The sequence below is a fragment of the Amblyomma maculatum genome, chromosome 1, assembly GCF_055883805.1.
Source record: "Amblyomma maculatum isolate TAMU_Amacu chromosome 1, ASM5588380v1, whole genome shotgun sequence".
Lineage (NCBI taxonomy): Eukaryota > Metazoa > Arthropoda > Arachnida > Ixodida > Ixodidae > Amblyomma > Amblyomma maculatum.
Window position 1 is genome coordinate 251,749,719 of NC_139344.1, and position 21,583 is coordinate 251,771,301.

Here is a 21,583-nt window from a genome sequence, read left to right on the forward strand (position 1 = left end):
TGCAAAAAACGCACCATACCAGATAGATAGTACCGCTTCTATGCGGCAGGCGCTTGTAGTCGTTGCTTTTGTGGCAATTTATGCTCCGTCGGCCGGCAAACTTCCCACCATATTAAGGCGAAAGCATCTCATGGAACCAGCCCGCTGCACTCATTGGGCGGGGCTGGTTGCTTGGCCCGCACGGCCAGGCCACGGATCACTGTAGTGGCCAGGAGGACTATAGAAGTGTCCTCGTTGCCCACGTCCACAGCCACTACGTTGCGGCGCGTGTTCACACGCACCGCTAGCACGCCGGGACGCGGACTCAGCTCCTCTGCTAGCTCCCATCCTTGGTCTTTCGTTAGCCCGGTGCCCCGTCCGGCCGGGCGGATCAGAACCGTTTTGTGCGGCTGCGCGGTAGGTGCCACGACAGCGGCCGCTGCCCTGTGTAGAGCCGCCTGTCGTTGCCTCTGGGCCCTGGATGTCTTCTGGGTCCAGGGCACCAGGTTTGTGGTGTCAGCAGGCTGCTGATCAGCAGAGGGAGGCACCTGCAGAGCGCGCGAAGCGAAACCGGGCACAAGCACAGCGTCGTCTGTTCGAGCAGACGATAAACGCGCGCCCGGAAGCTGATGCCCTCCGTTGACTCCCACCGTGGCGACGGCGCGCCCGTGCGTCTTGGCATGGAGGAAGGTCTTTTTTCCATGCGTCTTGGACATGGTCTCGGAAGATTGGTCACGTGCCACTCTTGACGTCAGATCACCTTGGTCAGTGGCCTGCGGCGACAGGTGACGATGGTGGTACAGCGGGCACCTCCTCTCATGGATGGGGTGAAGTGGGGGTGGGTTGTCCGGCGGCCAAGGCGCTGGGAGACCCGTCCGCCGGGTTGGTGCGTTGGTTTCGCTCGCTGGTGGGAGGGAATGGAGAAGGGTATCGGGGTGAGGGGGCCATGTGTAGGGTGCCTCGATGCGCACCCGCTCTGAACGGAGAGCGGGCGCGCACCGAGGCACCCTAGCCATGTGCCTCTCTCGGCGCCGGCTGCCTCTTCCCCGCTGCTGTTGTCATCGTCTCTCAGCGACCGCCGTCTCTTGCGAAGGGCAGAGGTGTCCATGGCGGCCCCTTCTTCCTCGCCTTCCTCGCTTTCGTCCGCAGTGTTGGGTGCCTGGGGCGCCGCTGCGGGAGGCGTGGGGCATCTCCCCGTTCGGGACCGCGGCGCGAGGCCTGAGCGGTGTTGTCGCTCGTTGCTGGCTCGATGAGCTCAGCTCGCGCGGCAATCTCTACAGGGATGTCAGGCATGCCGAGGGATCGGAGCGTACCCTTGGCAGCCTCTGCGGACCCTGTTGCCATTTGTCGCCGTTTTGCAGCCGTCAGCAGCTGCTCTAGGATATCCAAGCGTTCCTCGGACACAGGGCGGCAGGCGCTCAGGGCTCTGCTTGCTTCGGGCCCTGCCACATGTTGCCTGGGCAGGCTCCATAGTCGGGGCGATGAGAGCGGTGCCCCCCGCGTGGGTGGGGGGAACCGGGCAGCAACGAACAAGTCGGGCGTCTGGCGTACGTGCTGGAGTGAATGCTCGACGAGAGGAGCGCAAACGAGCGACTGCCCCCACCGTGGTCAAAGGCGAACTCGCCCTCGCGTAGAACCACGCGGCGGCGCGATTTCATGGTGGGCACAAGTCAGAATGACGCGCGCGTCCCATCATCCGTCCGGCAATCACGGTCCCAGCTTCAGTTCTTGTCTAGCGTCACGCCAGCATGGTTGCCAAGGAGACCGCCGCCACTAGTTAACGGTAGTGACTGATAATGATAGTGGTAGTTAGTGGCAGTGGTCATGATGACAGAGATGACTATGATGAGATGAACTGATGACCTCATTGAAAGTAGTAACGTCGTGACCGGATGTGACGTCACCAAGCGATGCACGCATATACGAAGCTGACCCCGCCGGGCGTCCAACTCTAGGCATCCGTGCTGCGCCAATCACTTGCCGCTTCCTCGAACGCCGCATCACACCGCAAGCAGGAGCAGATGCAATCATCAGCAGCGCTTCAAACAGGTTTACAGGAAAGAAAAGAGGCCGTATCTGCCACAATTCTCCGCGGATACCTAAACCGAGCCGTAAGAAAAAAGAGGAATCTGGGAGTGAAAAAAGAGAGAAAGGGATGCCGTAGTTTAGGGCTGCAGACCACTTCGCAATAGAGGATTTCAACTCATCGCACTTTGGTGGCCCAAAGTGCCCCCCCAGTTGACGCACGCTAGGAGCTCCTTCGCCTAGCATCTTCTGCGCTTCATCATGTACTATGCTTGCGCAGCAGACAACTGCCAATATGCATTTATGCAGGAAATTCGGAAGGTCTCTGGCCTTACTGTGCTAATCGTGGTGCTAAACAGGTAGCATGGCCGTTCTCTCTTTCTTCAGTTATGCAATACTGATCCGCTGTGTCCAAGCCTGGTCACGCCAGTCTCAAGCAACAGACATTTCTCTATTCTACCACCGATGCGCCGGATTGGGCGTCAATTCGAGGTTTTTAACAAATATTTTTTTTGCTAACGTCCTGCATCAAAAGAGGCTTTCGTCTCATCGCACTTTAGTGCTCGAAAGTACCCGACAAAATTTTAAGCCGTAGTGGAGGGTTTCGGACTAATAAGGCTTTCGCCTCATCGCATTTTATGGTCCAAAGTGCTCCCTATAATTTTTCTTGGAACCTTAATCTTTGCATGAGTAATAATAATTGCTTCACAGGAAGCCAAAGGTGCAGTGCCTGCCACATTCCTTTCTGTGGACACCTGGATTGCGCATTAAGGGAATAAAGAAGGTGGGAGTTAAAAGTGGAGACAGAGAAGCCTTAGTGGAGGGCCACCTGATTCACCCAGCTATCTATCCCTCTTCAGCTTATCGTTTCTGCCTGGCCATAGCCGATCTTGACCATATGGTGCAGGGCGAAGAGAAAGAAGAAGTTGTTCTTTACCAGAACGCTGCGTTCCCGTCTCCGTTGTTTTTTGGAATTTGTGACATAACCGGAAGGTGCCGCTCCCTTTTTCTCACGGCGATGCAAATGGACACTCATGGGGCTCCTGTGGAACCCGGTGCGTCGGCAGCGGTCGACCAGAGGAAGCGCCTCTACAATTCGAGTGACGCAAGCAGCCAGGTCACCGTGCTGTACTCGCCTGCTAATGATGACTCTTCGGCTGACGACGATGGGTTCGTGCCGGTGCTTAGCAAGAAAGCAAAGCGAAGACTACACCGACAATAAGATTCGTCCTCATCAAGCACGTCCACGGTCATCACTACGCGAGGCCCTCCGACACACACCGTCTTGTTTGTGCCAGAGACACCAACAGACAATCTGAATCAACTCAACAGGAAAGTCACGTCTGTGTTCCTTGAAAGCCTCGTCCCTGGAAAGATAAACGAAGTTAGAGTGAATTAATTCTTACTAAAACATAATTGTCATTGATGTCATGGAGCGGAGCGCATTGGAGAGATTAACCGCCATCAACAAACTCAGCGACATCAGTGTGCGCTCCCATATTCTTCAGGACAGTGGCACTATGGCCGGCGTCATCTACTATGTTGACGAGGCCATCGCTGACCATCTGGCATCGCTGGCCATCTAGCAGTCTTAATCAAACCAACATCAAATAGCATTTCCATACTACAAGTGCAGCGCCTCGGGAGATCGAAATGCATCAAGCTCACTTTCAAGGAAGACTGCATACCATCGCATGTGAAGGTTGGACATTTCCGACACCCGGTCCGGCCTTTCGTGCCCAAGCCACTTCAATGCAGAAAGTGTATGAAGATCGGGCACGTAAGTGCGGTCTGCAAAAATTCAATCATGTGTCCTAGATGATCCGAGTCGCATAGCGGCGACATTTGCCCCGCGATTGTTCTGAAGTGCGCCAACTGCCATGGCCCTCATGACTCCTCCTCAAAGGACTGCCCCCGCTTAAAGACAGAATGGGCAGTGCTGAAGCAAATGGTGCGGGATCAATCTACACAGAGAGAGGCCGCTGCTAAGGTGCGACGGCGTCGTTCGCGTCGCCGAAGGTCATCGAGAAAGCAGTTAATTTTGATAGCAAGGCCTCGAGTATTCCTGCCTATGCCCATTCCTATGCCTGCAGTTTTAAATCAAGGGACCTCTACGGGCGGTGAGTCTGGTGGTGTTGCCTCAGACGTTAACTGGCCACCGCTACTAAAACCTTCCACGTCCGCTGTGCCAGGAAACTTGCCGCGAACCGAATGTCCTGCTCCTACTGGCGAACTAGAGTAAAGTCATGATGGGGGACATGGCCAAGACTTGCAGGTAATTGCCATTCTCACGTCCATGATGAAGGCAATCCGCGCTGTGCTATCTAGTCCGCACATGCCAGCAGCACAGAATGCGCTACAGGTTCTGGACGCGCTAACACCAGTTCTAGCGGCTCTATAGTAGCAGACACAATGGCTCCCCCAGCATTAACATTTGGAAAAACACTCAAGGACGCCTCTATTTTTCAACGGAATGCACGTGGCCTTCAGTCCCGAATAGCAGATATTCGACAATATGTTCATGCAAATCGCCTCCCCATACTTGTTATTTGTGAGCCGAATGTACCAAAGATCTTACGACTGTCAGGCTACGAGGCATTTGCATCTCCAACGCACCAGGGAAACAGCATGGTCATCATTTATATTCGGCGAGAACTCACATATGTAATCCATCCGGTTACTCCCAGCAACGACAACCAGTACGTTTGCCTGACAGTGAAGAAGCGCAATCTCACGTTTACACTTGTGGGTGCGTATATGTCGCCATCCAGTCGTTTTGACGCCACATGATGGAGCGACTTGATGGCGATTACACCTGGCCCTTGGATCATCATAGGAGACTTTAACGCTCACCGCATGATGTGGGGAAGTGTTCGAATGAACCTCAAGGGAAGAAAGCTTGCGTCCTTCGCCTCTGATCATGACCTGCAATGTCTTAATGACGGTACACCGACCTTTAATCGAGGGGCAACTTACAGCAGCTGTCTTGATTTAGCTTTCGTATCTCGATGCCTTACCAACAATGTCCAATGGTTTGCAGATATAGAAACACACGGAAGTGATCACATTCATATATATGTGATCATTAATGGCCTTTCCACATCCACGTCTGCCCCACGAATGCGCCACATCGATTGGTCGGCATCTGAAGCACTTATGGTAGATGTTTGCACAGCAGGCCTCTCTGCAAGTATTGAAGAGAAAATTAAGGAGGCCATGATAAACGCGACGTCTTTCTTCACCCCAGTGCCAACCTACACAGAGTTTGATACGGAATTACAGCGCCTGCGAGCATTGCGACGGAGGGCAGAGCGTAGATACCGACGCACGAAGTCGCGCCTCGACCTCAGAGATGCGAGGTGCCTGCAAAAGAAAATTCAGCGCCGAATTCAAGCACTCCAGGCTAAACGCTGGCGGTCATTCTGTGAAACGCTTGATCCCCGCAAGCCTTTATCACGCATCTGGAATGTCGTTCGTGGTCTCCGAACATCCCCTAAACAGCTCTATACCCATTCAAATCTCTCGCACTCTATCAAATACATAGTGAGGTCCAGGTAGCAGAAAATGTCTGCGCTAGGGTAGCAGGCCAATCGACTCCAACGGCAACGCTACATTTCAACGATGTTCCAGCTTCACGGGATTCACAAATGGACCTTCCCTTCTGCCTGGAGGAACTTGACGCTGCACTGGCTTCTTGCAGACGGTCATCATCGCCGGGTCCCGACGGTGTAACATAACTGCGCTTGCAAATCTTGGACGCTCTTTTGGAACATTACAACAAATCGTGGAGTGAGGGTACAGTTCCAGACGAGTGGAAGTGCAGTCGTTTAGTTCCGCTCCTGAAACCTGGCAAATCGTCTCTGGACTTGACATCATACCGTCCAATTGCACTGGCTAGTTGCGTTGGTAAAGTACTTGAAAGAATGCTGCTTACACGTATTGAATAGTTCCTAGAGCGCTACCGCATATATCCGGATATTATGTCAGGGTTTCGACGTGGACGCTCTTCGATTGACAACGTGGTGGACCTGGTATTATTTGTACAACACCAAAAAATTTTGAAGCGCTTACCCGCGGCGTTGTTCCTGGATATAAAGAGCGCATATGCCAACGTCACTCACCAGGCCATTTTGGATGCTCTGGTAGCTCGCGGGCGTGTTTTTTGCTGGATACGCAGTTATTTATCCAACAGACCTCACTTTATGCAGACTGAAGGTGGCCCAACATCTTCTCATTTTACTTCCCGTGGAGTCCCACAGGGCGGAGTACTAAGCCCAATGCTTTTCAGTCTTACTCTTGTCGGGCTTGTCGAGTTAATACCACAATCGGCGCAACGTTCAATATATGCAGACGACATCTGTATCTGGGCATCAGGAGTTACACGCCCACAGGTTAGAGCGAGGCTTTAAAAGGCGGCAAGTATAGTTGCGACCTACCTCCACCTGCGTGGTCTACAAATATCAACTGAAAAGTGTTCGCTAGTTGCATTTACATGCCAGAACATGTCACCTTACAATTTTACTCATTGATGGAAAAACAATAACCAACGAAACCAGCCATCGCTTTCTGGGAGTTATCATCGACCGAAATCTTTCGTGGACTCTCCATATTTCATTCATGAAAAAGAGGCTGACAGCAGTTACTGACGTACTTGCCTTTATTGGGGGAAAGTCATTGGGAGCGTCCGTGCGGTCGATGCTCCAACTATAGCCGTGCATTATTTATGGGATTTTTTCGGTACTGCTTACCTGCAATTGGAAATATCAAGAAAACCAATTTAGGAATCCTACAGAGCATTCAAGCTCAAGCTCTGCGAACCTGCCTGGGATTGCCGAAATGTGCCTCTACGACTGCTACCATTTTAATTTCACAGGAGCATCCCATAGCTACCTACCTAACAGTTGACTCCCTGAGGGCACATTTTCGACACATCTCTCGGGTTCCCTGTCATCATTTGGCCAGTCTTCCCATTACCACGCCGCGTACATCGTTTACAAAGACCGTGGATGCGCATCGCGCTATATTGCCGTCCCAGTTTACATCCGCATCTAGACCGTCCTCTCCACTATGGAGCCTGCATAAATCACACGTGCTTCTTTCAATACCCGGGATCAGGAAGAAGGTCGAGCTATCGACGACAGAACTGAAACAAATCACTCTTGAATACTGCCATGAGTACCATGCAAATCGTTTGCACGTCTACACCGATGGTTCAGTGAATGCCGTGAGTTCTTCAGGATCCATGGTCATACCCTCAATTAATACAGAAATAAAAGTTAGGACAATTCACCAGACTTCTTCAACAGCTGCAGAGCTTACCGCTCTTCGTGTCGCAATTAGGCATATCAGTCAGCAGAGCCCCCAGCGGTGGTCTATTTTCACAGATTCAAAAGCAGCCCTGCAAGCATTAAAAGCGGCTCTTCGCCGTGGAGCTCATGAACAACTCGTTGCGGAAATACGACAAATTCTTCACTGTGCAATTAATGGAGGACATGGCATCATCTTCCAGTGGCTTCCAGGACACAGCGGCATAGCGGGCAATCTTCGGGCGGACGAAGTCGCACGAACAGCCCACCAAGACGGCGATTGTGTGTCGATTCCCTTTTCCAGGGCAGACGCAGCGGGCAGGCTTCGCGCACTTGTGCGGGAACACACACTCTCCTTGTGGAACTCTGGCCAGTTTGCGAACTGCCGCTTAAAATCCCTGGACCCTGACCTGAAGCTCCGCTTTCCACCTGGCCAACCCCGACGCGAAGAAACTTTGCTGTGCCGCCTGTGGGTTGGTGTAGCATTCACAAGCTCGTATTCTTTTATGATAGGCATGGCAAACAGCCCTACATGTACAAACTGTGGACGCGACGAGTCTATAGGCCACATTCTTTGTGAGTGCCCGATGTACAGTGAGGAAAGGCAGTGCCTGTGCCGTTCACTGGAGCATCTAGATGGACGCCCATTGAGTGAAACTAAGACTTTAGGTCCCTGGCCACGGCGATCGTCTGCGGCGAAGGCCTCCCAGGCACTGCTCCGCTTTATGAGAAGCACAGGCCTAATCGAAAGACTATGAGTTTGCAATGACATGACTGTAACGTGATGTGATGTGGCGTGTCTGTTATGTGACTGTATTAACTTCAACTATCTCTCTCTCACAACTTTTATATCCACTCATCCCCTTCCCCCAGTGCAGGGTAGCAAACCGGTTGCTTTTATTGGTTAACCTCCCTGCCTTTCCTCCTCATCTTCCTCCTCCTCCTGGTGCAGGGCTGTGCTCGCCACCCCCCACCAAAATCACTCAAAAAATTCAGGGGGCACTTTGGCTCACTAAAGTGCCTCAAGGCTTCCCCGCCGCGCTGCTTAGGCATTCACTGCGAGACCGTTAGTGATTGACTAGAATTAAATATTTTTCATACTAAATATTTATAGCTCCCCAAAAGAAAAAAGACGCGGCTTTCAACATCATCATCATCAGCCTGATTATACCCACTGCAGGGCGAAGGCCTCTCCCATATTTCTCCACTTAACCCGGTTCTGTGCTAGCTGCATCCACTTGACCCCTGCGAACTTCTTAATCTCATCCGCCCACCTAACTTTCTGCCGCCCCCTGCTACGCTTTCCTTCCCTTGGAATCCAGTTTGTTACCCTCAGCGACCATCGGTTATCCTCTCTTCGCACTACATGTCCTGCCCATGTCCATTTCTTCTTCTTAATTTCTACTAGAATGTCGGTAACTTGAGTTATTTCTCTGACCCACTCTGCACGCTTTCTATCTCTTCATGTTACCCCTATCAATTTTCGATTTTTCGTTCCATAGCCCTCTGGGTTGTCCTCAACTTAAGTAGAACTCTCTTGGTTAGCCTCCACGTTTCAGCCCCATAGGTGAGTACAGGCAAGATGCAACTGTTGTATACTTTCCTCTTGAGCGATACCGGTAAGCTGCTAGTCATAATCTGCGAGTGCTTGCCAAATGCGCTCCATCCCAATCTTATTCTTCTTATTATTTCCATTTCATGGTCCGGATCTGCAGTTACTACCTGTCCTAAGTAGACATATTCGCTTACTACTTCCAGTATTTCGCTACCTAATGTAAACTGCTGTTCCTTCCCGAGGCTGTTGAACATTACCTTAGTCTTCTGCATATTGATTTTCAAGCCTACCTTTCTACTTTTTCTGTCTAGGTCATCAATCATTATTTGCAGTTCATCCCCCGAGTTGCTTAGCAAGGCAATGCCATCAGCAAATCGCAGATTACTGAGGTATTCTCCATCTACCCTTATCCCTAACTGCTCCCATTCCAAGTCTCTGAATACTTCCTCTAAACAAGCTGTGAATAGTACTGGGGAGATTGTGTCTCCTTGCCTAACACCTTTCTTTATGGGAATTTTGTTACTTTCTTTATGCAGAACTATGGTTGCTGTGCAGCCACTATATATATCTTCCAGCACTTTCACGTACGGCTCGTCTACACCCTGATTTCGCAGTGCCTCATCACTGCCGAGGTTTCAACTGAGTCAAATGCTTTTTCGTAATCAATGAATGCTATGTATAAGGGCTGGTTATATTCCGAGCATTTTTCTATCACCTGATTGATGGTATGGATATGATCGATAGTAGAGTACCGTTTCCGAAACCCTGCTTGATCCTTTGCTTGATTGCTGTCTAAGGTTGTCCTGATTCTATTAGCGATTACCTTAGTAAATACCTTATACGTAACAGACAGTAAGCTGATTGGTCTGTAATTTTTAAGGTCCTTAGAGTCCCCTTTCTTGTGAATAAGGATAATGTTTGCATTCTTCCATGTTTCCGGTACCATCGATGACACCAGGCACTGCGTATACAGGGTGGCCTCTTCTTTTCCGTGTCAACAAGCTGGCGCACCACTCGGGTCTCCTCATTATAGGAGATTTCAATGCCCACTACTCAGCTTGGCGGTACCGCACTGCTAACAAAAAGGGTAACAATCTGTGGCTGCTAGCACAGGAACTGGGCCCCTTGTTACAGATACTGCGCCTTTTCTATGCTGTCACCCAATTTTAAGTGCCGCTGATGCCTACTGTACTGCGTCTATTTCTATTATGCTCTGTGGTGCGGCGTTCGAGGAAGCACCTAATGAAAGGCGTCACACGGACGCCTGGATCGGAGCTTCGTATATGCGTGTAATGCGTCACACGGACGCCTGGATCGGAGCTTCGTATATGCGTGAATCTCCTGGTGACCTACAAATTTATTAGTTCCTATGGGCATCTGCTTAACTAATTTATTATTAGTCGTAAATTATTATGAAGTTATCTTGAATATGCCCTAAATGATGTTCTGTATCATCCGATTGCTACTGTTTGAGTATCGATTCAAGGTTGATTGGCATGTACCCATATAAGGCATGCACCCGAAACGCGGACACCTTTGCTAACGACAATATGAGGCATCAAAGGCTTTCGCCTTAAAATTCATTCAATGGATTAGTGGGAGACTGCACTGCTCAGCCCAGCGCCTGATCTTCAGGACCAGATCCTGAATTGGCCTAAGAGGTAGCGGAGGCCTATCCAGCGTAGAACTTCCCCCACTGCCCCTTTATGGGATAAAGTCGTTACTCTCAACCGAACACGTGCGGATCTTTAACGTGCGCAGACATCGTACAGCCCACAGAGGCCTCTTCGTTTCGCCTCCATCGCAATAGGCAACCTGCAGTGGCCAGACGGCGCTAGTGGAGTGCAGCGTTCAGCGCCGCTAACGGCGGCGCCGAATAATCTGAGGCGGCCGGCGCGGTCGGGTTGCGTTCGCGTTGTATGGCTGGAAGCATCTCGGCTCTCATTTTCTGCAGTTTTAAGGCAATCGAATGTCTTCAGAGCAACTTCCGAAAACCAATACTGGTGAAAGGACACCGCCTGTTCGAGAATGGCCATGTTTAGAACGTGAACGGTGTCGATGTCACCGCGAAGTGCGCGCCGCTCGCGACGGAACAGCCGCGCGCAAAGCTTTGCATTTCGCATGTGTAGACGGAACATTTCTTTTTGGTAACAAAATTTATTCTCTCAAGGCATCAGTCCGATATGTGATGATGAATTAAGAAATGATTAAATGAATGAAAAATGTTGTAAACGTAGCTTTTCATTTACCTATTGCGTTCACACCTCATACCCAAACATTGAAATTGCAGAGAACCTGAGAAGAGATTGATCGCCGTTTCTTCTTTTTTTGTTCTTGCTTTTTGATTACAGCAGCATAATAATTTCCTTGCGGTTTTGCTTTACAGTTTAATATCATGACGAACACTTTTGTTCGTGGTGCACCTTTCGAAAGTGCCGCGGAGGTTACAGGAGGCGTGGTGCGGTCCCCGTTACGGATGTCGTGGCGATTGCAAGCACTGTGCGGTTGTAGCGTGCGTCATCAACGAAAACTGCAGGTGACGGGGGCGGGGAGTAGGGGGCCTCCTACACCGTTGGAAAAATAAAGCTCTTAACCACAACAACTGGCATGCATTTTGTACCTCCGTACCTCAAGCTTGGGGAAAGCCGGCGGGTAATGCTGGCACTCAACGGCAAAGCTTTCGTAAAGGAGGTCGTTAAAGGGGTCGTGAAACGAAAATGCAGCTGCCCAGTTGCAATTTTCCTTGCTTCAGTAAACATTAGGCATGCCGATTCCAAAATATCTCGTCGAAATATTGCTTCTGCATTTAATAATACCATTCTGAAATCAAAGCATTTTTGCGTTCCTGAAGCGACTATGCGACCCTGTAGGCCGGAATTAGAAGTACTCGCCTACGTCATGTTTAGCCATTTGGAAACGCAGATATAATCATTATTTTCCATAAAATAATAGGTTCCTGTTAAAGTTAGCAAATAAAAATATAGTATATCAATTATTCGCTCACGCAAACGCATTTCTTCAACAATCTGTACCCGGGCAATACCTCGTTACTGTCACGTGACGCGCGGTCGGCGGCGGCGGCGGAGGAGGACGGGTGGTGTCTGCTTCTCGCTGCGCTCTGGAACAGCGAGAGGTGACGCTCAAGTTCAGGTTTTCGGTAACGACGACTATACCTCGCTCCGCCGGGTACTCCAAATGACAATGGTTCCAATCTTATTTGTTGTTGTTGTCTTCTTTTTCTTTTTTTTTTTTCTTTTTTGAGAACATTCGTGATGGAGCAAAACGTCTTCAGCAGTCTCATACCACCGGTACAACGTGGTTGTGCGGCCGCTGCTGTAATTTTTTTTTATTCGTTGGTCATTAAAGATACGATGTAAATACGGTTTCAGGTCAAAGAAATCGACAAGTGTGTTCAATCCGAGTGGTAGGTGGAGTGTTTCAGGAGCGGGCGCCGCGGCGCGTACTCGTAAATTAATTGCTCGCCTCCGCGCTGCATCACTGAGAATAGCGTGTCGAGCTTCGCTTCCTTTACTTCGGCTGGATGACCTGAACTATGGCACTACACGGAAAGCGGGAAACAGAAAAAAAAAAAAAGTTGGTACATTGTACTTGGGTGGCCCTTTCACCCAACGCGTTGTCGCAGCTTTGCTCCCCCACCTTCCCGACGACTCTTTCGTAACCTTTCTACAACGTCTACAGTGCTAAGACTTCGCCTATTTTTCCTGTCACCGTGAGGTTCTGGGTTTAGGCGTGTTGTGCGGGTTTGAGTGCTCGCTATGCCAACCGTGTGCGTCGCGAGATTGCAGCACGGCTTCTCCGAGTGGAAGTAACGTTCGCTTTCACAAGTTTTGGCATACCGATTGGATTCATGTGTTCGTACTACTTTCTACTGGAAGTCCTAAATGAACCTCGGCATGGACCGGAAACGAAGAAAGCTCACCTCAAACGATGCGTCGTACCGACGCAAAACCGCTGGCCCAGTGCATTGGCAAAAAAAAAGTGTAGGTCGCGTGATAAAGGCAGTAAAAGTAGTTGCGATTTGTAGCCTTACAGATATGCCTATTTGAGAACTATTCGACTCGCAGAAGCCACCAGTTCTATTTGATTGTTTCCTGCCAGACTGCCCTCATAGCAGTAATATGCGCATTTTTGGATTTTTTTTTTATTTTGAACGATACCGTGAGGCCAGCACAACAGGTGCCCCTACCAGCATATCGTACCACCCAGAACAGGCCCCTTGGTTCCACTTTGATCACGTTCTTTCCACAGCACTCTAGTCCCATAGAACCTGATGAAGACTCCAAAGTGGAGGATCATGTTGAGCAGAGCTCAGAATCCTTCACATCATTTAAAAGACATTTCTAGGGTAAAAATTGTTCACCTCAAAAGCTCATACGCCCCACGTCCTTGCATTACAGTGGTGTGATTACCAGATCAACCATCCAGGAGAAATGCATTCACGCAAGTGTTATTGATTGGAAAGACGGCTTAAAAGTTTAATATCTGACCTGCTACAGAAAGAGAAGAACAAAGAGGGTCGTGACTTGATTAAAATATATACAGGAATAGTAACTTGCACCACAGTCACGAGTCAAGTCCTGTGTCATGAAAGCCTGCACTGCCTGTAGAGCTTTCCATTTCTGGCCAACCGGCCAATAAGTCCTCTGAGAGAGGCCTGTTGCCAAAACACTTCAAAGAAGTAACTCGAGTTATTGTTTTGCACGCATATACTGCGACACACCACTAGTACACGCTCCACAGTCTCCGTAATGTCACATGTGGAACATTCTGGGCAGTCCGCCTGTCCAATTAAGTGTAAATATTTGTGTGTGAAACCACATTTAGATGCAGTCTATGGAGAAAGCGTGCATAATGGCATATAATTGGCAAGTCGGTATGGATCCACTAAAGCACTACCTTGTGGCCTTGAGCACAAGTAGATATAAGGAACTCAGTGATGTGTAGTGCCAGAGGCCAAAGGCTGGTAAGGGTGTGGTGTTGAAAACTTCCAAAAATTTGTAATGCAGGCTTTGAAACTGTGAATGCACACCACTTCTAAAGTGGTTTCCCATAGATGTGGAAAGCCTCTTACGAAGGGGCCAAAAGCTCAGCAGCGGTTTGTGGAGAATTATGCCCTAAAAAAGAAAAATGTCATGTTCTCAGTGGCATCACCACAATTGTAGGCGACGCTTGTGGTGATACAGATCTGTGTATACATGGATAGAGTTGTAATATTCTCACTAGATGTATGTCAGATTAGGTTGCTTGAATCTACTAATTGGTACCATGGATTTCTTCAGTATCCCGAGAACATGCAAACGCACCAAAGGTTGAGCCATTACACACAGAGGTTGGGTGGGGTGGTATGGGAAGTCGTAGCGTGTTAGCATTTGTAATTAATGGCAGCGGAGTGTACGTGAAAAACTGCTGTTCAGTTGCTCGTCATCAGTGGGTGGCAACGGTGTTGTGCAAGTAGTCGTAAATACACACAAAGTGGTTCGTGTGACAATTATGTAGATATTGGGCAGGCACGTGACATTCTGAAGTAACAGCGCAAAACGTGGATGGGAGCACAAGACGAGAAGACGACACAATGTCTCATCGTCTTCTCGTCTTGTGCTCCCATCCACATTTTGCGCTGTTACCTCAGGATGGAAAATCAACAAGCCCAACCTGCTATTCTGGCTAACATGCCATTGTTTGAGGTGCATTGCGGCAGCCAAGGTTTATCCCAAGCACCTGCACTTCTATGTACATGTTAAAGAGTACTGGGAGTGGTGCCCATATGGGTGTGTACCATTTTCCTGGCTCGGGCGATCAGATTGCAGGCGGGCTAGCACACACAGCCCAAAGCACATGTAGTAGAAGTTTGGACTGTCGAACCGCAGAGTCTTCAGTTCAATTCCTTCCCTTATATTTTTCAATTTGTATGAGTATCATACAGTCTGTGCTTGTATGGTTAAATTGCGAAGGTGTACATATCACCTGCTCTCCTGACCAACCTAACTCTGCATAAGTATTCACCAAGCAGTTTTCGTTCCATCAAAAGGCTTTCACAATATTCAGCGACACAAGCAGCTACTCAGACAGCATCAGTTTAGCATTCTTTGAGCTTCGCAAATCTGTGGTTACATTGTTTACTAGCAAAACATGCATGGTATGTAGATATGTGCGCTAGGACGCATAAGATGCCGTGACAATGTGGGCTGCTCTTACGTCTACAGCTGCCCTTTAATCCTGTTACATTCTAGCCTGCAGTGAATTCAGCAGCAAGATTTCACAATTAAATCATCCCAACTTTATATTTCCAGACTTGACCCCAGCACCGACGAAGTGCATTGTATTAGCAGCATTTTGGTGGCATATTCAACCAGCAGGCCAATTAACTCAACGTCATGCAGGTTCTAGTGCAGATGTTTCCATGCAAATTATGGGTATCATCAACGAAGAAGGCTTTACTATACATACCTTTTCAGCACGCTGTTTTATGACTGGTTAAAGTCTGGTACATTTCAAAGTATAAGGCACATATTATTGTATGCATGTCTACAGATTGCAGATTATGTTGGCTTGCTTCTGAATGAGACTGCAAAATGCTGCAAACAGTGGCCACCTTTCAAAGCAGCTTTTGCAGAAAACCGTTTGATTTTTCTATTCCTCATGAGCCACTATTTTTCGAGGCCGTGTAAAGGTGAACGCGGCAACTAGAAAATCTCGGTTTGTCAGTGCCACTTTTTAGTACATTTGGGCATTATCTAATGTTACCAAATGAGTGTTAAAGAGAGACATGTTGCTTTCAAAATAATTTATTGGTTGGCTGCAGAATCATCAGTGCATACAAAATTTTTAGGCTAGAAGGAAGTTGACCTAGAGCAAGACATCTTTTATTCATGCTTCTTTGCTGTCTTCCTCTCTCCTAAATATACAAATGTGTATATACAGCTTCACAATCATAATGTGTTGAGGTCAGTGCTAAATAAAAAAAAATGCATCCGACAAAGGTATAGTTAGAGATTGAGTACACAAAATTCATTCTAAGTGAGCCCATATATGTCTTGTAGATTCCAAGGGAAGGCAAGTATAGCAGGGGGCAGCAGAAACTCAGGCAGGCAGATGAGATTAAAAAGTTTGTGGGGATCAGATGGATGCAGCTGACAGAGGATCGGGTTATTTGGATAGATATGGGAGAGGCATCTATACAAGCAGGTATATACACAACTGCACAATTATGATGCATTTGCGGTCAGTGCTAAAAAAAATTCCACCCATCAAAGGTATAGGTGGGGAGTGAGTACACAAAATTCATTCTAAGTGAGCCTATATATGTCTTGTAGATTCCAAGGGAAGGCAAGCGTAGCAGGGGACGGCAGAAATTCGGGCAGACAGATGAGATTAGGAAGTCTGCGGGGATCATGTGGATGCAGCTGACAGAGGATCGGGTTATTTGAATGGATATGGGAGAGGCATCTATTATGATCCCTTCCCCATTATGATGTATCTGTGGTCAGTTCCAAAAAAAGAAAAATTCTACCCGTCAAAGGTAAAGGAAGGGAGTGAGTACACAAAATTCATTCTAAGTGAGCCTATATATGTCTTGTAGATTCCAAGGGAAGGCAAGCGTAGCAGGGGACGGCAGAAATTCGGGCAGACAGATGAGATTAGGAAGTCTGCGGGGATCATATGGATGCAGCTGACAGAGAATCGGGTTATTTGAATGGATATGGGAGAGGCATCTATTATGATCCCTTCCCCATTATGATGTATCTGTGGTCAGTTCCAAAAAAAGAAAAATTCTACCCGTCAAAGGTAAAGGAAGGGAGTGAGTACACAAAATTCATTCTAAGTGAGCCTATATATGTCTTTTAGATTCCAAGGGAAGGCAAGTTTAGCAGGGGGCGGCAGAAACTCGGGCAAGCAGATGAAATTAGGAAGTTTGCGAGAATCATGCACCTGGCACAGGATCGGATTATTCGGATGGATATGGGAGAAGCATTTGCCCAGCAGTGGGTGCAGTCAGGCTAGTGATATCAACAAGACTAACAACTGGATGAGTTGGTACTGATTCATCTTAAAACCAGCCAGAAGACGAAACACGTGAGAGGAGCACAAGACAAAGTTTTACTAACAACTGAAATGTTGCTGAAGGAAAGAGGCAAAAAAAGATTCGCACAGAAATGCACGTGCACGAAAAACCCCCAAAGCAGTGAAAGCGTGGAAAGCAGAAAGGGTCTAAAAAATCATCTAAAAAAAGCAAATTCTTTATGGTCAAGAACCACTTGTTACCAAAGGGAAGCCACAGATCCAAATCCAAAGGCACACTATACTGCAAAGGCTAAGGACGTGTGTGTGGCTAAGAAATCAGTCAACAGTCTTTTGGGGCCTTTTTTACATGTGCATCTCTGTGCAAGTCTTCTTTTGCCTCTATCCTTTAGTAAAATTCCAGTTATTAGTCCAGCTGTCCTGCAATTCTCTCTTCTCATGTTTTCTGGCTTGTTTCAGAATGAATAAGGTGATGACTCTACAAACCTTGCGCAAACTGGAAACCAGTGTAACTGTCAGATGGAAACCTTTCCCTTATTTGGCTTGCATCACAAATAGGGAGGACTTTACTGTGATGTCTGCCGAGGCATCCCCAAAACCAGTGCGCAAGCTGGCTGTAGCAGATGTAGCGGTGCCTCCTGTTGACAAGAGAAAAAGCAATATTCACTTTTCAGCACAGCAAAATGAAAATATCATTTAGGTCTTTTACAAATTTGAAAGTTATTCATGCATCTGCACAATTAATTCCCGTCTAACAGAAGCTGTACAGTGTAACTTTCACTGTCAATTTATTCTCCCTGGAAGTATGGCAAACTTTGAATTCTGCTGCAGGTGATTGAGAGAGAATGAGACCCACCCAATATTAGAACTTCAGTGCAATCATAATTTGCTACTGCAGCAAAATAATGCCTGAAGGAAATGCAGCTTTTGACTGACAAAACCTGGTAGTCGTCTTACACCCTCTATACTAGTGTTGTGGCCGATGTCAATGTCCACGCTGATATCATCCGCATAGCACGAAGATGTTAAGTATGCAACTCATGCATTAAGCAGCTCTGTGCATGGAGTCATTCTATTCGAAGCAGCCATAAACTACCAAGTCCACTTCTGTCAACGGCTCTCAGTTGTTTTCCCACAACCCGCCACGTGCCAAACTTCCTGCAAGTGCCGCAAAACTACTCTATAACTTCATTTGCTAACTGTAAAATTTCCAACACTTACTCAAGCTGTGGAAGTTTCGGTGTACTGGCCTTTGGAAGAACGTCTTTCTTTTTTTTTTTCTTTCTGGTTGTCACATTTCAGCACATGTAAAATGTTAGTGTCAAAGCATTTTGGAGAGGTTTAACTGTGTGAAGGTGTTGATGATGGTATTAGTGAAGTCAATTTTTTTAATTATATTTGCACACTATACAACACTCACCTAATGCAAGTGGGTAAAAAAAAAACTAGCAAATAAAACTTTTGAGTGCTGGTATGGTGATTGTTCTGGCAGCAAGTGGAGACAGGCTATAACAACAGTTGTCGAGCTAGTTAGTGATCGTCTGCAGAAGCCAGTCCTGCTCTGTGTGTTTTTCTCTTCTGTGTCGTTTTTTAGTGCATTTTCCCACGGCTTCTGCAGGAGACAGGCTACTTCACTGCATGCAATTTCACTTAGCACAGAGTCCTCCGAAATGAGATTGCTTTTGTACTTATTTACTGCATTTCCTGTGGCATTCCTTCTGTATTTATGTTTTGAAGTGCTGCACTTGCTGAAGGTCATACCTGGCTAATAAAACAAGCAAATGTGTCCGGACAGCGGTTTCATTTTTCTTTTTTTTTCCGTTACTTCACATCAATGTGCATGCCCTTTCCATTTAGCAAGTTCACACTATCAGATGATGCGTGTTTTCTCATTTACTCGTGCATGGAATTAAGCAAACCAGTAATTTGCATGGTGAAACGTCATGCTCATGCGCACCTTCTACGAAAACAAGAAAAATATGAAAACCAGCGATGTTGTGTTCGTGCTAACGTGGCGCAATATCGACAATGTAGACAGTGTAGATGATCGCAAGTAAGTAACGTTAAAGGGGAAGCTTTCTTTTATTAACACTGCCTTCCGCAATAGATTTCATTACAGCATTTCTTGCTCGAGAAAATGAAAAACAGGTGGCCGCTTGTTCAAGTTATGTCGCCTTTCGCTCAAGGTTCTTACCTTGTGTTCTCGACTAGCAGTCCATGATCAACAAGCATTTGGAGTAAATGCGGATGATCTGTAACACCCAGAAGGCTGCTTCAGCTACGTAGTCGCCGCCAGGATCTCGCCAGATGCTCTCAAGAGCAGTCGGCATCGGCACGCACCGCCCGCAGCTGCACCTGTTCGAAAGCTTCGGTTAGCGATTGCACTCTCGCAACGGTCAAACGTAGGCTAGGCTGCAAGACTCGGACATACATACCAATGCGTAGTTCCGAAACGGCTGGGATCGGGAGGCTGACGGTCGGGGCTTCTGCAAGCCGGAGTTGTGCCGCGGTTACCGCGGCTTCTCGACACAAGTGTTACCGTACCGGTCGCTCGCAGGGTCTATCTTCGCCGACCTGGCACCCGAAAAGTTGCGTCGGCGTAAGGCTCAAAGCCCACGATGTAACCATGTTTTAACAGTAGCGACTATATTCTAGTTCACTATAGTAGCACAGCGACGCTGGTACCCACGGAGGAACCTTGGCGTCGGCCATATTAAAAAACCCTGTGTGAGCGTAGAGTAGGGCACAATTAAAACCTCTAAAATACACCGAGCTTGGTCAACTTTGGCTCAGCAGGCTCCGGCAACGGGAGCTTCTCATTGGCTTAGCGCTATGACGCACTCTGTTGAGTTGAGGAGGACGCGCGCTAGGAAATCGAAATTCTGTTTTTGTCGCTATTAAATCAACGCGGGCGATGAAACGAATCGAGGTATATTATATGATGCAGGACAAGGATTCCATTTAACCAAGCCGTGCAAAATTTCCGGAAAACGTTTCACGACCCCTTTAAGAGGTAGGATTTTTTACTGTTGCTACTAATGATGAAACAGTCTATCGTCTGGGACAAGAAACTCTTGAGCAGCTTCAGCAGTCGGTGTAAGAAATGTATGGCGCGGAACGATAGAACGAAGTTCCATTCTCGACAGTATCACGGGCCTCTACACTCCGTCACTTCGACTTTTTCAGCACCTTAAGAACTAATTTACAGATAAATATGCTTATTCAAATCTGTAATTGGAAGTTTTGAACATATTTTGGCTTCGTGGTTCCGAATAGACCCCGCTTTAGAAATCCGGTTCACAGATCCACGAACATTTTTTTTTTTATTTCGCCTCCGTTGAAATGCCGCTGGAATACGATCCTGCGGCTGCGCGGCTTTGTTGCTTTTCTGGCGCTACCTCCTTTAAAAGGACAATGCCACTCGATCTTGCACAGCATATACCAGTACACGCCAGATTTTACAGCGCGGAGCGCGTACCGAGTAGTGGGCCCCAACCAGCGTGCGACTCCCTGAGTCAGAAGTTTATACGGTTTCCTCCGCTCACGGGTGATCGTCTTATTTTAGCTTCTTGGCGTCTGTACGTCAATGGCCCCATAACAAAACGAATTTCAGTTACATTACTCTCTCGCAGCCCCTATCTCCTCTCTCATCATTCTCCCCAGGTTCTCCCAGCAAGCGGTAGGCTTAGGTTTCCGTCGTGATTGTGGCAGTCTTTCTCGCCGCCCCTGCGCTTATTTTTATTCTTGTTCACATCCGTATTAGTCGAAGCATCGCACGTGACCATTGAAGTCACTAAATGAAGAAATCACACTCACTGGCGTAGCAAAAAGCGAACGCAGAAGGAACACAGCGGCCGCAACATATACGGCGTCTGCTTCTGCGCCGCCTCAGTATTAGCTCCCGTCGGCCGCCAGGTGGCGCCACATGTCTCAGCAAACTCCATTGCAGGTTGCCTTTGCACCCGCAGGTGGTGAAGGTCGAACCCGAGTACTACAGGTGTTTGTACTAAGGGCAGTAGTCGGGCATCTTAACCACTGCACCACCGAGGTGGTGCTCTTTGTGTCTAACAAGTTTCTTTTTGGATCATGCACAAAAAGGCTGACGAGATACAAAGGACACTAAACACGCCACCGACAAATTTGGTGCCGACATACGGATGTGACAAATCAAACAGAATAATGGTGACTATATTAGGTTTAAAATAAAAAGAATAGTTTACCATCTTCACAGTCAAACAATCACAACCACATCGTCGTTGGAGTCACTGGTACGAGTCCTCAGCGCACTGAGCCGACAAAATTTCCTTGGCATTCCGTATTATTGTTTTCAACAACATGCGCCGGCGCAGGTCCACACTTCGTCGCTGGGAATGCATAGTCCAGCTTTCTGCCTGAAAGAACCAGGATGTGACGGGCGCAGATGACTCGAAGATGTGAGGCATCATAGCGACGAATAGGCGAACCAAAACTACCACTCGCTTTGCCACCAGTTAACGGCGATTCGGGTTCCATGCTTGAGCGAAAACAAAGTGCACGTGGTCGACTAAAAGCACACCAAACTTGGCACATAGACGGCAGCGTCCCTCAGCGGCAGCTACTTGCAATCAATGCTTTGGTACCAATTTATGCTCCGTCGATCGGCATACTAACCAATATATTTAAGGCACGCGCTCTAATC

At 48.0% G+C, this 21,583-nt stretch overlaps 1 protein-coding gene and 1 long non-coding RNA gene across 2 annotated transcripts in view; both read right to left on the minus strand.

Moving 5' to 3' along the window:
• Positions 1-21,583, minus strand: part of LOC146206224 (aurora kinase-like) — an 880,154-nt gene that overhangs the window by 236,433 nt on the left and 622,138 nt on the right. The window lies entirely within an intron of this gene.
• LOC146206232 (uncharacterized) lies at positions 15,703-19,754 on the minus strand. The gene is made up of 3 exons (XR_014704396.1): positions 19,341-19,754; positions 19,100-19,260; positions 15,703-17,543 (listed from the first exon to the last, which is right to left on the minus strand). It is a non-coding gene; the product is annotated as an uncharacterized LOC146206232 (long non-coding RNA).